Source organism: Mesoplodon mirus (genome assembly GCF_964341445.2).
Source record: "Mesoplodon mirus genome assembly, chromosome: 19".
NCBI classification, from domain to species: domain Eukaryota; kingdom Metazoa; phylum Chordata; class Mammalia; order Artiodactyla; family Ziphiidae; genus Mesoplodon; species Mesoplodon mirus.
Genome location: NC_138995.1, coordinates 54,795,922 through 54,809,332, shown reverse-complemented (window position 1 = coordinate 54,809,332; position 13,411 = coordinate 54,795,922).

Genomic DNA, 13,411 nt, shown 5'->3' with positions numbered 1-13,411 from the left:
CATCGACAGTGACTCTTCCTGATTTCAGAATTGCTAAAATTCAGGGGGGATGAAAGGGGTGCATCTTAGAATCGATGAAGGTGTTTCCTGAGTGTTCATGCTGCATCTGCCAGTCCGGGAACACAGCAATGACGCAGACAGTATTTCCCGCAGGGAGGAAGTTTGTGCGATATACGTTTACTATGGACCAAGGCCCATTGGTTGATGTTCGGGACCCGGCAGTGGCCAAGACAGCCCCAGTCCTGTCCCCACAGGACTCAGAGTCCCGTGGGGAACACAGACCCACGCCCTGACCGTGACAACCCACAGTAGGTGAGGTGGGGATGGAATGGCCCAGAGGGCTGCGAGAGCCAGGGGATGCCTGACCCAGCAGTGTGTTGAGGTGCCAAGTCAGCGAAGGGTTTTTGGAGAAAGTTACTCACTCAGCACATGTTTTCTGAACACCTGCTCTGTGCCAGGCCCTGTGCTGGTCAAGGCTGGAGATACAGCCAGGACTAAGACGGTCCCTGGTGCTTCCTTCCGGAAGCTCCCGGTCCTCTGCCTCCTCTTCCTCCTCCCATTTCTCCTTCTCGCTTCTCATCCTCCTTTCCTCTTTGTCCTTCCTCTGTGTGTCTCTGAAAAATCCTAAAGCACCGCCTTAGAAATATCTACATATTATGACCTTCACCTTCCTGCCATTTGCCATCATCCTGGGGAAACCTGAAGCGTGTCCCCAGGGATTCATTCATTCATTCATTCAAATACGTATTGGCTGCCTTCTGGATCTGGACACAGTTCTGGGCACTGACACACTGGTGAACAAGACACAGATGGCCTTTGCCCTCATGGACCTTATATTTTTGGAAAGATATAGGTAATAAACAAAAATAAGGTAGTGTCCGATAGTGATAAGAAAAAAGAAGAACAAGATAGCAAGGGTACAGGGTGGGGTGGAGGGCTGGTAGACCACCTGTAACTATGGCTGCCAACAATTTCTCCCATCTCCGTGGACACATGCCACTCTTCCCATCAAGAGGGGGAGTCTCTGTCCTTTCCAGGATCTGAGCTGGACTTATGACTTGCTTTGATCAACAGAATGTAGAAGAAATGACATTCTGGGATTTCTAGGCCCAGGCTTTAAGAGGAAAGCTTCTGCTTTCTCCTTCTCAGAGCCCTGAGCTACCATATAGAGGTCCTGCTACCCTGCTGTAGAGACCCCATGGAGAAACAGAGACCCCATGGAGATGAGCCTGAAGCCATCTAGGATGTTCCAGCCCCAGCTGAGCTCCAGCTGAATGCACAGGAGTGACCCACAGGAGTGACCCTAGCCAATACCATGTGGAAGTAAAAGAACCATCCAGCTGAGCCCAGCCAACCCTCAGACTTGTGAGAAATATTAAATCATTGTTTTATGCCACTAAATAGCCAAATGATTTGGGAGAGGGAGTGTGCTATTTTTGATAGAGTGGTCTGGGAAATCCCATCTAAAAAGGTAACATTCTTCTATCTTAATAAAGTAAGGAAACAAGCCATGTGGACATTAGGAGGAAGAGCATTCCAGGCAAAGGGCATGGACGTGCAAAGGTCCTGAGGCAGAAGTGAGCCTGATGTGTCTGGGGAGAATCATGGTGGCTGGTGTGGCTGGAGCAGAGTGACAAGGGAGGGAGTTCTAGGACATGAGGTCTGAGAGGTGATCAGGGCCCAGATCTCATGCTAGGCAGTGAGGATTTATATACCTTTTACCTGTGGGGGAATCCAAGGCTTTTGGGGGGATGTCAAGAGGGGGCCAGAAATGAGGTGGGGGATCCTTCTGCACTCAGTCACGCAGTTTGGTCAGAACTAGTCAGGACTAGGATCAATAAGCTGGCATTGGGTGCAAAATTTAAGGGGGTGCCAAAAACTCAGTTATCAAGATAAATGATATTTTTACTGCAATATTTTTTTAATTTATTAATTTTTCATAAATTTATTTATTTATTTTTGGCTGTGTCGGGTCTTCATTGCTGCGCACAGGCTTTCTCTCATTGCAGCAAGCAGGGGCTACTCTTCATTGAGGTGCACGGGCTCCTCATTGCGGTGGTTTCTCTTGTTGCAGAGCACGGGTTCTAGGCGCACGGGCTTCAGTAGTTGTGGCACGTGGCTTGCAAGCTCTAGAGCACAGGCTCAGTAGTTGTGGTGCATGGGCTTAGTTGCTCCGTGGCATATGGGATCTTCCCAGACCAGGGCTCGAACTCATGTCCCCTGCATTGGCAGGCAGATTCTTAACCGCTGTGCCACCAGGGAATCCCTCTTCACAGCTTCTTGACTCCAATTTTGAGTTAGGTTTCCTTAACACATTTTCACATTTCCTCCTTTTGATCAAGATCTTTCTCTGAAAGCACAGCTGATCAAAAGTTGGGTCTTCTGTTCCTTATTAGAATAATTTTTGTCCTTCAGTACCAGGAAGGTACCGAATTCACTGCAAAGCACTGAGCCAACATTATTCTATTTAGTGCATTGTTTCTGCAGAGGTTTGACAGGCAAGAGATGTAAAGTTTTAAAATAATTATGCAAAGCAGAATTTAAAGTAGTATGACAAATCCAGTTTGTATAATCATCCTGAACCATGAACCCAGACCTGAGGGTAGTCAACTGAACAAGTTAAAGGACCATGAACAGTTAGATGAAATTTGTTGTAACCAATGCGCTTGTTCCCTGATCTTGTGTAATTGAGTTTCTACTTCTCCAGAGACATTTATCCATGTGAAAAAGGTACTTGCTATTGCATAGATGCCTCTTTCTTCAGCAGGTAGGTAATCAAGGGCTATGTGATTGTCCAAAACTATTTTAGTTAACAAGTCAAGTAATGGTTGTTGGGCTGCTATTGCTTTGGCTGTGGAATTGGCCAGTTTTCCTAATGTTAGGGAGAGATTTCTGATCATACGTTTATTGGCACTAAGTCCAACTCAAGGGAGAAAGGCTCTCCCTATGGAGGCAACCCCAGAGACATGTATGTCTCCAAGCTGTTCACGCCTGAATCTGTGGCTCAGGACTGGAGAGGTGACAGCCACGGAGGCCAGTAAAATTTTAATGGTCTCTAGACCAAACAGGGAGTTTTATTCTTGTTATTCTTTCCTTATGTCCATTTCTTTACACAGAGCCTGGACAAAAATTTACCCATGTTTGGGTTTAACAAGAGAAAGGGAAATGGACCAGGGCGGTCTCTAGAATCACGGACAGATCAGAGTTTTTGATGACAAATCCAGCTATCTCCCAGTTATCTCCCTTAACAATGGCCTGAGAGAAACGGATAATGGCATTATCTTTCCAGACCAATGCCAGAGTAAAGGAAAGAAAGGGAAGAAGAATGGAAGTGTTTTATATTTAGCTAAAGTAAGAAGTCTTTATCTGGCATCTTGGGAGGAAGCAGTCTACCTCAATGTCAGCTACATCTCTTCCTAGTCAATTTGATATGGAGGTCTCTGGCATTTGTACAGGATTGGATGCCAGGCAGAGCCTTTTTCAGCTGTGAGATGTATATCCAAGTTTCAAGTCCCTGAAGTTTGGCTGCCATCCAGGTAATGAGGAAGATATGGTTAGTCTCTTCCAAGGAGACCCAAGGGCAGTCTTTGTTCTTACTGACTGAAACATTAGTTTGGAGATTCATAGCCAGATATTTGAGGATACTAGACGAATTCAGGATCCAGTCCGGTTTACATAACAAAATCTCAGAGACTATTAGCAGGATTGAAATATAGACAGATTTCTCTCTCTACAACTGCCGCCATTTTAATCAAAGATACACAGTAAAACTAAATTTATTTGCATTAAATTTGCCCTGATTATAAATGCAGCAAGAACAGTGATTGACCATATAATCTCTTTTTAAGACTACTTTGTTGGAACTTTTTATAAGGAATCTCAGATTAAATGCTAAAAACCCCTCGAGTCCAGGAAGTCAAGCCAAAGTTAAGGCAGTTCCTTAAAGCTGTTTGGTCATATTTGACTCTATGCATATCTCTCTTGAATATAATATTCCAGTCAACACCTTGGTAATAGAGCCAGTGTTTCTAATTGTCCTATTACAAGGAGAACAGATTTTTATTGAACTTATGTAAATAAGTAACTATATTGCAATGAAAATAATATGCAAGAATTTCCAAATTTTGGAGGGATCAGGTAGGAAGAGAAAGTACATGTTTCATTTTTGTTTACAAGGGTATACTTTACCAAATTGCTATAAGTCATAGATAACTTAAGACAAAAGGTTTCAGACCTCCCTGGTGGTTCAGTGGCTAAGACTCTGTGCTCCCAATGCAGGCGGCCCAGGTTCGATCCCTGGTTAGGGAATAAGGTCCCACATGCTGCAAATAAGAGTTCACATGGCAACTAAAAGATCCCATGTGCCGCAATTAACACCCGGTGCACTCCCCTGGTGGTGCAGTTGTTAAGAATCAGACTGCTAATGCAGGGGATATGAGTTCGATCCCTGGTCCGGGTGGATCCCACATGCCACGGAGCAACTAAGCCCGTGCACCACAACTACTGAGCCTGCGCTCTAGAGCCCGCGAGCCACAACTACTGAGCCTGTGTGCCACAACTATTGAAGCCCACATGCTTAGAGCCCATGCTCTGCAACAAGAGAAGCCACCGCAATGAGAAGCCCGCACACCACAACAAAGAGTAGCCCCTGCTCTCCATAACTAGAGAAAAGCCCATGCGCAGCAACAAAGACCCAACACAGCCAAAAAAATACAATTAAAAAAAACAAAAGACCCAGTGCAGACAAATAAATAAATAAATAAAAATAAATATTTAAAAAAAGACAAAAGGTTTCCTTAAATATGAAAAAACAGGGACTTCCCTGGTGATCCAGTGATTAAGACTATGCTCCCAGTGCAAGGGCCTGGGTTTTATCCCTGGTCAGGGAACTAGATCCCACGTGCCACAACTAAGACCTGATGCAGCCAAATAAATAAATTAATTAATTAACAAAAACACACAAAATCTTTCCTTTCTAGGCATATTGCTTAAAAAGTAAGGAAAAACCTTTTACAAGCTCCTCTCAGAAGCAGACCAATAGTAGAAGCAAACTTTGTCATTTTAGCAGATGAAAGAAAGTTAAGTTCCAGTTTTATTCATAAGTACACTATTGATATTAAAGCTTATTTAAAAAAAAAAACCTTTATAGCAAATTTTTTCAATCTTATCCAGCTTGATCACACCATAAAATTCCTTTCCCAAGATTCCTTTTCCATGAATCTTCTACAAATATCTATGTTCATTTCAGTTTCTTTCCCTTTCCAAAATAACCAGCTTTACTTTAGGATAAAATCACTTTCATCTTCCTCAACAAAAATTCATCTCCATACCTCACACCCTTTCTAAAACAATAACAACAATAAAAAAAAAAACCCGGGCCTCCCTGGTGGCGCAGTGGTTGAGAGTCCGCCTGCCGATGCAGGGGATACGGGTTCGTGCCCCGGTCTGGGAGGATCCCATATGCCGCGGAGCGGCTGGGCCCGTGAGCCATGGCCGCTGGGCCTGCGCGTCCGGAGCCTGTGCTCCGCAACGGGGGAGGCCACAGCAGTGAGAGGCCCGCATACCGCAAAAAGAAAAAAAAAAAAAAAAAAAAAAACCCATATCCTAGTTTTCTTGCATACCGAGTTATTTCTCTTATTATTTCCAGTAGCTTTAATTGCATATATTAATTAGAATTCTTAACCCTTAGAAACCTTAATTTTTAGTGAAAATAAAAGAGTAAACAATTATGAACTGTTTCTTCTAATCAGCATTCTGTGGCTTGGCAAATTTACAAATACTTTTTATAATTTCTAGAAACAAACTTTCTCATAGAAAATTTTCTCAGTGTGGCATAAAACATGTTTACTAATAAACCCAAATGTCTAAAGGAAGCCCCAAATGGATAAACCTATGTTCAATATTTAATGTTTCACAGACTTCCCTGGTGGTACAGTGGTAAAGAATCGCCTTACAAGGCAGGGGACGCGGGTTTGATCCCTGGTCAGGGAACTAGGGTCCCACATGCTGCGGGGCAACTAAGCCCGTGCACCACAACTACTGAGCTCACGCGCCTCAACTAGAGAGACCCTGTGCCGCAAACTACAGAGCCCACGCACTCTGGAGCCTGAGCGCGACAACTAGAGAGAAGCCTGCACGCCACAACAAAAGATCCCGCATGCCTCAACAAAGATCCTGCGTGCCGCAACTAAGACCTGACGGAGCCCAAAATAAATTAAATAAATAATAAATAAATCTTTAAAAAATATATTAAATGTTTCAGTGTTTTATCTATTTGGAGATGATTTGGATATTCAATAAATTCAACTTAACTCATTATTTAACTGAACTTAGCAAAACTAAGGTTCCAGTTTACAAAATATTTGGGGAAACTATTTTTTAAATTCACCTAAAGACTTTTTATCCTACTTACATCTATTTAATTTACTCATTTTTAACAACAATGTTTAGATTACTTATGAAAATTTCATCATACCAAATTACTTTTCTTGCTGACAAATTTTTGCAATATGAACTTATTTGACTAATAAGCCCAGGTAGAATAAAAGTTGTATGTTTGCATTACATTCCATGTTTATAACTCTAAGACATGTCAATTTTAATCAAATTATTTTAACCGAACAATATTTTCCCATATCACATGAACCTGAAAAGCATTTTGGTGAAGTTCTACTATATTTCTTGAAATTTTATGAATACTTAATTCATACAAGCACTTTATTTTCTTTAAGCCAGTTAAATCGAACTCTTTTACACATTAATTTTATTGATTTATTTATGTTTATTTTTGGCTGCATTGGGTCTTTGTTGCTGCATGTGGGCTTTCTCTAGTTGCGGCGAATGGGGGGCTACTCTTCATTGCGGTGCGCGGGCTTCTCATTGTGGTGGCTTCTCTTGTTGCAGAGCACGGGCTCTAGGAGCGCGGGCTTCAGTAGTTGTGTCACGCGGGCTCAGTAGCTGTAGCTCATGGGCTCTAGATTGCAGGCTCAAGAGCTGTGGCACACAGGCTTAGTTGTTGCGCAGCATGTGGGATCTTCCTGGACCAGGGATCGAACCTGTGTCCCCTGCATTGGCAGGTGGATTCTTAACCACTGTGCCACCATGGAAGTCCCTACACATTAATTTTTGTGATACCATCCAAAGGGAGAAAATCCCACACATCTACAACACATTTATTGACACACATAAGCACAGAGACAGATGCAAACAGAGACCTTACAGTTTCATTTTAAAATTTATGCCATGAATCAGGTACAATAATACAAAGCACACTAGCTATAAAAGGACAGTTGGAACAAGTTAAGTTTATCTTCTCAGATGGCTAAAGCTCTCCTCCACCACCCAGGTATATTTTAGCTTAAAAGAAAATTCGTATCAGAATCTGAATATTAGCTTCCAGATTGGCCAAATTTCTGATCATAAAGTTACTAAATCCTTTCAAATATCTTGTCAGGTTTTAGCTGGGACAAACAGTAAATATTTCTGGAAGTATTAAATAACTCCATGGACCCAAGAGGTGTCCTCAAAGAAGGTGCAAAGGTTATTACCTTCCCGAGATCCAGAGTCACTCCTAAAGATAACCAAAAGGAGGAACCAAGAACTGCTTGTCCCAGGCAGGTAGAAAGCCAAGCCAAGGTCTTCAGATGCAGAACAAGACAAGCAAGGAGGCAGTAGCTATCTCTAGGAGAGAAAGGATCGATCACGAATGGGTCTGGACCTGGAAAAAAGGGACAACGTGAAATTTTATTTTCCTATCTCAACTGGCCACTACAGATGGAGATTTGGGAGAGCTGATCTTGGTAAGAATTTTCACCTTTTGTTGGCTTCTGCCAGATTTTTTTAAGGATTGCATCTACAGGTTCTAAGTGGGGTTTAAAGTGGATAGTGTAGCTCCAATGTTTACCAGAATTTGGCAAGGTTTTCTTATTAATTTTTAATTTTAGTTTTCCCTTAGCGGTTTAAAGGAATCATGTAGCAGTTTACCAGGAAATCTCTTGGAGTCTCGTCAACCTTAGGAGAACCTATAGGTCAAGAGAGGAAGTGACAGCCGGAGGTTCAGAGAAAAGGGGAAGCTCAGGGAGAGGATTAGAATGGGGAAGTGGAGGGTACAAAGGACATGGGGCAGGTACAGTAGCCAAAAAGGAAGTTAGTGCAGTGGGGGTAAAGGGGGTGAAGATGCCTTTTTATTTTCTTTCAACTGTTTACTTACCTCAATTTAGAATAGTATTTTGTAAAGAGATAGGCATCCCATTCCGTTTGTTTTATTTTAGATCCACAGTCTTCAAATTTAGTTTTGAGAAAAACAAGTTTGGGGAGATCAAAAAATGCGCCGTAGTGGTCATTGAAGTTCTAAATTATCTCTGGTTAGGTTAATCCATAGAGTTAAAATGCGCATGACGGGGCTTCCCTGGTGGCGCAGTGGTTGAGAGTCCGCCTGCCGATGCAGGGGACATGGGTTCGTGCCCCAGTCCGGGAAGATCCCACATGCCTCGGAGCGGCTGGGCCCGTGAGCCATGGCCGCTGAGCCTGCGCGTCCGGAGCCTGTGCTCCGCAACGGGAGAGGCCACAACAGTGAGAGGCCCACATACAGCCAAAAAAAAAAAAAAAAAAAAAAAGCTATAAAATGCGCATGACGAGGGACCATAGTTTTTAAATATAAAGCTGGCCAGGATCCCAGAAGGAGGACCCTCCTGAGATAATTTAGAGGATTGGGATCCCATACTTCAAAATCAGAGGTTCAGAAAACACATAAATACTCACCAAAAAGACGATGGCTTCGAGAAAAAAGATCCTGAATAAAGTTAGAGAGCTCAATCAAAAGGAGGGAGCGCGTGGGCTTCCCTGGTGGCGCAGTGGTTGAGAGTCTGCCTGCCGAGGCAGGGGACATGGGTTCGTGCCCCGGTCCGGGAAGATCCCACATGCCGCGGAGTGGCTGGGCCCGTGAGCCATGGCCGCTGAGCCTGTGCGTCCGGAGCCTGTGCTCCACAATGGGAGAGGCCACAAAAGTGAGAGGCCCGCGTACCGCAAAAAAAAAAAAAAAAAAAAAAAAGGAGGGAGCGCTGATCCAAGAGAAGACTTACCAAACCAAAAGGAAGAAGATGATTCACAGAAGCAGAGAGCACAAGGGGCTTAAATGGGTACCGCACATGGTTCTGGGGGTTGTTAGTTCCTCAGGAGTTTGTTTCCTTAGGATCCCAATTATGACACTTATACCTAGCAGGGCCCTGTGGGGCTCTTGGGCACAAAGTCTTTCTGTGTCCCGCATTTCTTTGATCACAGGAAATAGCCTGCATTCAGCCTCCATGACCCTGAGTTCCAACGGGCAGATTCAAGCAGCTGTTCATTAGGGAAGGGAGGGGATGCGAGAAAAGGGAGAAACAAACAGTCGAGAGAAACAATAGTGCAGCCTTGGGGCAAGGTCCTGGTTCCCCAACAACAGATACACACAACATCTTAGAGCTGTTTTGCAGATACTGAAACCCCCTCCAGGTGGGAGAAGTTAGCAATTAATGATGGTATGCTGCCCACAAGCACGTAGACACCACACTAGTTGGAACCTGAGGTTGATGATGCCGACTCCCACTTACCTCACCACCAACCCACCAGAAGAATGTCCACGAGCTGATCACGCTCTCTTTTTTTTTTTTTTGTACGCGAGCCTCTCACTGTTGTGGCCTCTCCCGTTGCGGAGCACAGGCTCCGGACGCGCAGGCTCAGCGGCCATGGCTCAGGGCCCAGCCGCTCCAGGGCATGTGGGATCTTCCTGGACTGGGGCACGAACCCGTGTCCCCTGCATCGGCAGGCGGACTCTCAACCACTGCGCCACCAGGGAAGCCCAATCACTCTCTCTTTGAACAATCACTATAAAACTTTTCACTATCCTCTCCAAGTGGGGACCCATAGTTTTTCGAGGCAGGAGGCTGCTGTGTCCCCCTTTGCCTGGCAATGTAATAAAGCTATCCTTTTCTACTTCACCCAAAACTCCGTCTCGGAGATTCGATTTGGCGCCATGTACAGAGAAGCTGAGCTTTCGGCATCAACACCATGAAATGTCAACCTTAATCAGACAAAGGGCAATTTTATTTAAGCAAAAAGTGAGGTTATTCAGGAATAGCCGAGGAAGTGCAATTCAGAACAAGCAAACCATGGAGAACCATATGCAAATTCAGAAAACAAAGGAGGAAAGTATTCTTTTACAGAAGAAAAGAGGAAGTTGGGGAGGGGTTGTTTTGAGCAAAAGTTCATTGAAGGAAAATGAGAGTTTGAGGTGGTGGTGGCTTCTCACTGACTGCAGACAAGGACGGCTTGCTGTTGTCAGGCACCTGAAGCTCGCTGTTGCCAACCAAGAGAGGAAATCTTCTTTCTTCCTGCCGGACTATGCAAGCGGCAACACGTGACGTGCATGAGAGCCCTCACTTTGTGGCTTCCCAGCTCCAGTTTTGAGTTAGGTTTCCCTAACACATTTTCACAAAGGTATTTTCTCCACTTTTGTCTATGTTGACATTTCCTTAATGTTTAAGGTAGAAAAAACTTTATCTTCTGGAGTCAGACAGATGTGGGTTCAAATCCCATTGCTGACACTCATTAGCAGTCCTTTATCCTGCCTGAGTCTCAGTTTTGTCTTCTTCACAATGCAGATAAATCATAGTACAGTTATCATGATGATTAGCAACCACAGGAGATGAGTATTTCCATCTATGGAAAGCTTAGACTGTGCCAGTCCTTAAGCTTTACATGCCTTACAATAATGGGAGGTCAAACTCTAAATATCTCCCAATTACAAATGGGAACACAGAGCCTAGAGAGGTTATGAGCCTTGTCCAACAGATAATCTGTGAATCTGCACTACAAACCCGGGTCAGGACCCCAGGTCTCCCAGGTCCGGAGATCTTAACCACTACCCTACCCAAGGCAACAGTGTGAGATATTTGGTTCTACTCCAACTCTGCCTTTAATTACCTTGTGACCTTTGTACTAGTCAGGATAGGCCAGGTGAAGCTACAGTAACAAACAGCCCCACAACGCTTTGGTGGCTTACAACAACAAGAGTTTATTTCTCACTCACATCACATGTCCATGGTGGTCAGCCTGATGGACTCTGCCTTGTGGTCATCCAGGTAGAGAGAGCAGGGATACAGCAAACCACTCTTAAGGCTCTTAAAACTTCTGTCCAGAATGGACTCCTGTTGCTTCTGCCCACATTTCAGAGGCCCTGCAAGGACATCCCCATTCTTTCAAACGAGGCCTGATGACACTTCAACCCACATGAATCAGTAATCATAGATGAGTCCAGCTACTTGATGGCTGACCTTGAGATGGAGACTCAAGGACTCATCTCTCATTTGCAAAATGAGAGTCTATAATGCCTAACTCATAGGGCATTAAATAAGATTAATTCTGTTTAACACCCACACAGTGCTAATCAGAAATATTACCTCCTTCCCTCTTTCCTTTAAGTAATGTTAGGGACTAAGTGTTTGTGTCCCCTCAGAATTAATATATTGAAGCTCTAACCCTCCAATATGATGATATTTGGAAGCAAGTCCTCTGGGAGATAATTAGGTTTAGTGAGGCCATGAGGGTGGGACTCCCATGATGGGATTAGTGTCCTTATAAGAAGAGGAAGAGAGACCAGAGCTTGCTCTCTCTGCCATGTGAGGACACAATGAGAAAACAGCTGCCTTTAAGCCAGGAAGAGGGTCCTCACCGGAACCCAATCGTGTTGGCACTCTGATCTCAGACTCCCAGCTTCCAGAACTGTGAGAAAATAAATTTCTGTTGGCTAAGCCAGCCAGTCTATGGTTTTTTGTTTTGGGGTTTTTTTTCTTTTTTCTTTTTTTTGGCTGCACTTTGTTGCTTATGGGATCTTAGTTCCCTGACCAGGGATTGAACACAGGCCCTCAGCAGTGAGAGTGCAGAGTCCTAACCACTGGATCACCAGTCTATGAGTTCTCCAGTCTATGGTATTTTGCTATGGCCACCTGAGCCAACTAAGACAAGTAGCCTTCTAACAACTGCCATCTAATGAATGCTTATTAACTACTAAGCACTCTATATTCATTCGCCTTTTCAGGAACAGTTACTACTCCCATTTTACAGATGAAGAAACTGAGCAGGAAGGGGCCTGTTTAATGTCATTGTTATTTACCTATGGTCCCTCAGTTCCATATCTACCCTTCTCTGCAATGTAATGCTGGAGCTGGGGGATTTTGAAAACTACATTTCCCAGGATCCCTTGCCACCTGACTCCTGCAAAGAAGAAGCACTCCAGGTCAGAGGGTAAAAAGAGCCTCCCCCGCCCTTGCCTGTAGCATTATCTATGGAACTGTGCCTGTGTGTGGTGCCTCCTCTGTGGCCCCAGACCTTGCCACACAGCCCCCCACCCATGGTTCCAGCACAAGTTGCCCTGCAGTACAGCAGCAAGGGGCTCTTAGGTGTGCTAACACCACCTCCTCCCTTTGGTTTGCCTGGCGTGAGGGGTGGGACCTGCTACCTGCAGTTGCTAATCAGTGGAATACTCCCTATGGCAGATTGTATTTTTCCAAAAGTATTTCTGATCCTACATGCTCTTTTAGAGCCTTGTCACCCCTCACTCCCCATCAAGAGTGGAGTCCAGCTCCCCTTTCCTTGAGCCTGGATGAAGAGAATACGGCAGAAGTGATCCTGCCTGTCTTCATAGACTAGGTCATAACAGGCAGTATGGCTTCTCTCCCTCTCTCTCTCTCTCTCTCTCTCTCTCTCTCTCTGGGGACGCTCACCCCAGGGACTGACTCTTGATTAGGCAAGGTCATTCAGAATAATCTATCACCGTGCCAGGGGTTGGCCAGTGGGACGTAAGAGATGTCTGCTAGGTGATGGGGTTTCTGACAAGACAAATATGGAAAGCCACCTCTTCCAGCTTTGGATATGGTTGTAAGAGGGCTTGATGCTGGAGCTCTGGCCGTCATCGTGCAAACACCAACATGCTGAGGACAGCAGGACAGCAAAGTACGTTCTCGATGACTCCTTGGAACGGCTGAATTAATGACCCATGGGTATGTCCATCTCCATTCTTTCTGTCATGCTGTATAATATGAGGTATTCCTTACTGCTCCTACCCCAAAGCCTTTGTGTTTGCCATTCCCTCCACCTGGCATGCCCCCCACTCACTCCTCAGACATCTGCACTGCCCTCTCCCTCAGCCCCTCAGGTCTTTACTCAGATGTCACTCTTAACCCACCCTGCATAAAAGTGCACCCCTTTGGAAGTATCCCCACTTCTCTTCCCTGCACTGTTTTCTCCAGAGTACTCATTACTATCTGGAATATCATATGAGAGGTTTATGATCTCCCCCACGAAAACATAACCTTCCTGAAAGCAGGGGATTTTGTTTACTCTATATCCCTGGTGTCTAGAATTATGCTTGATGCAT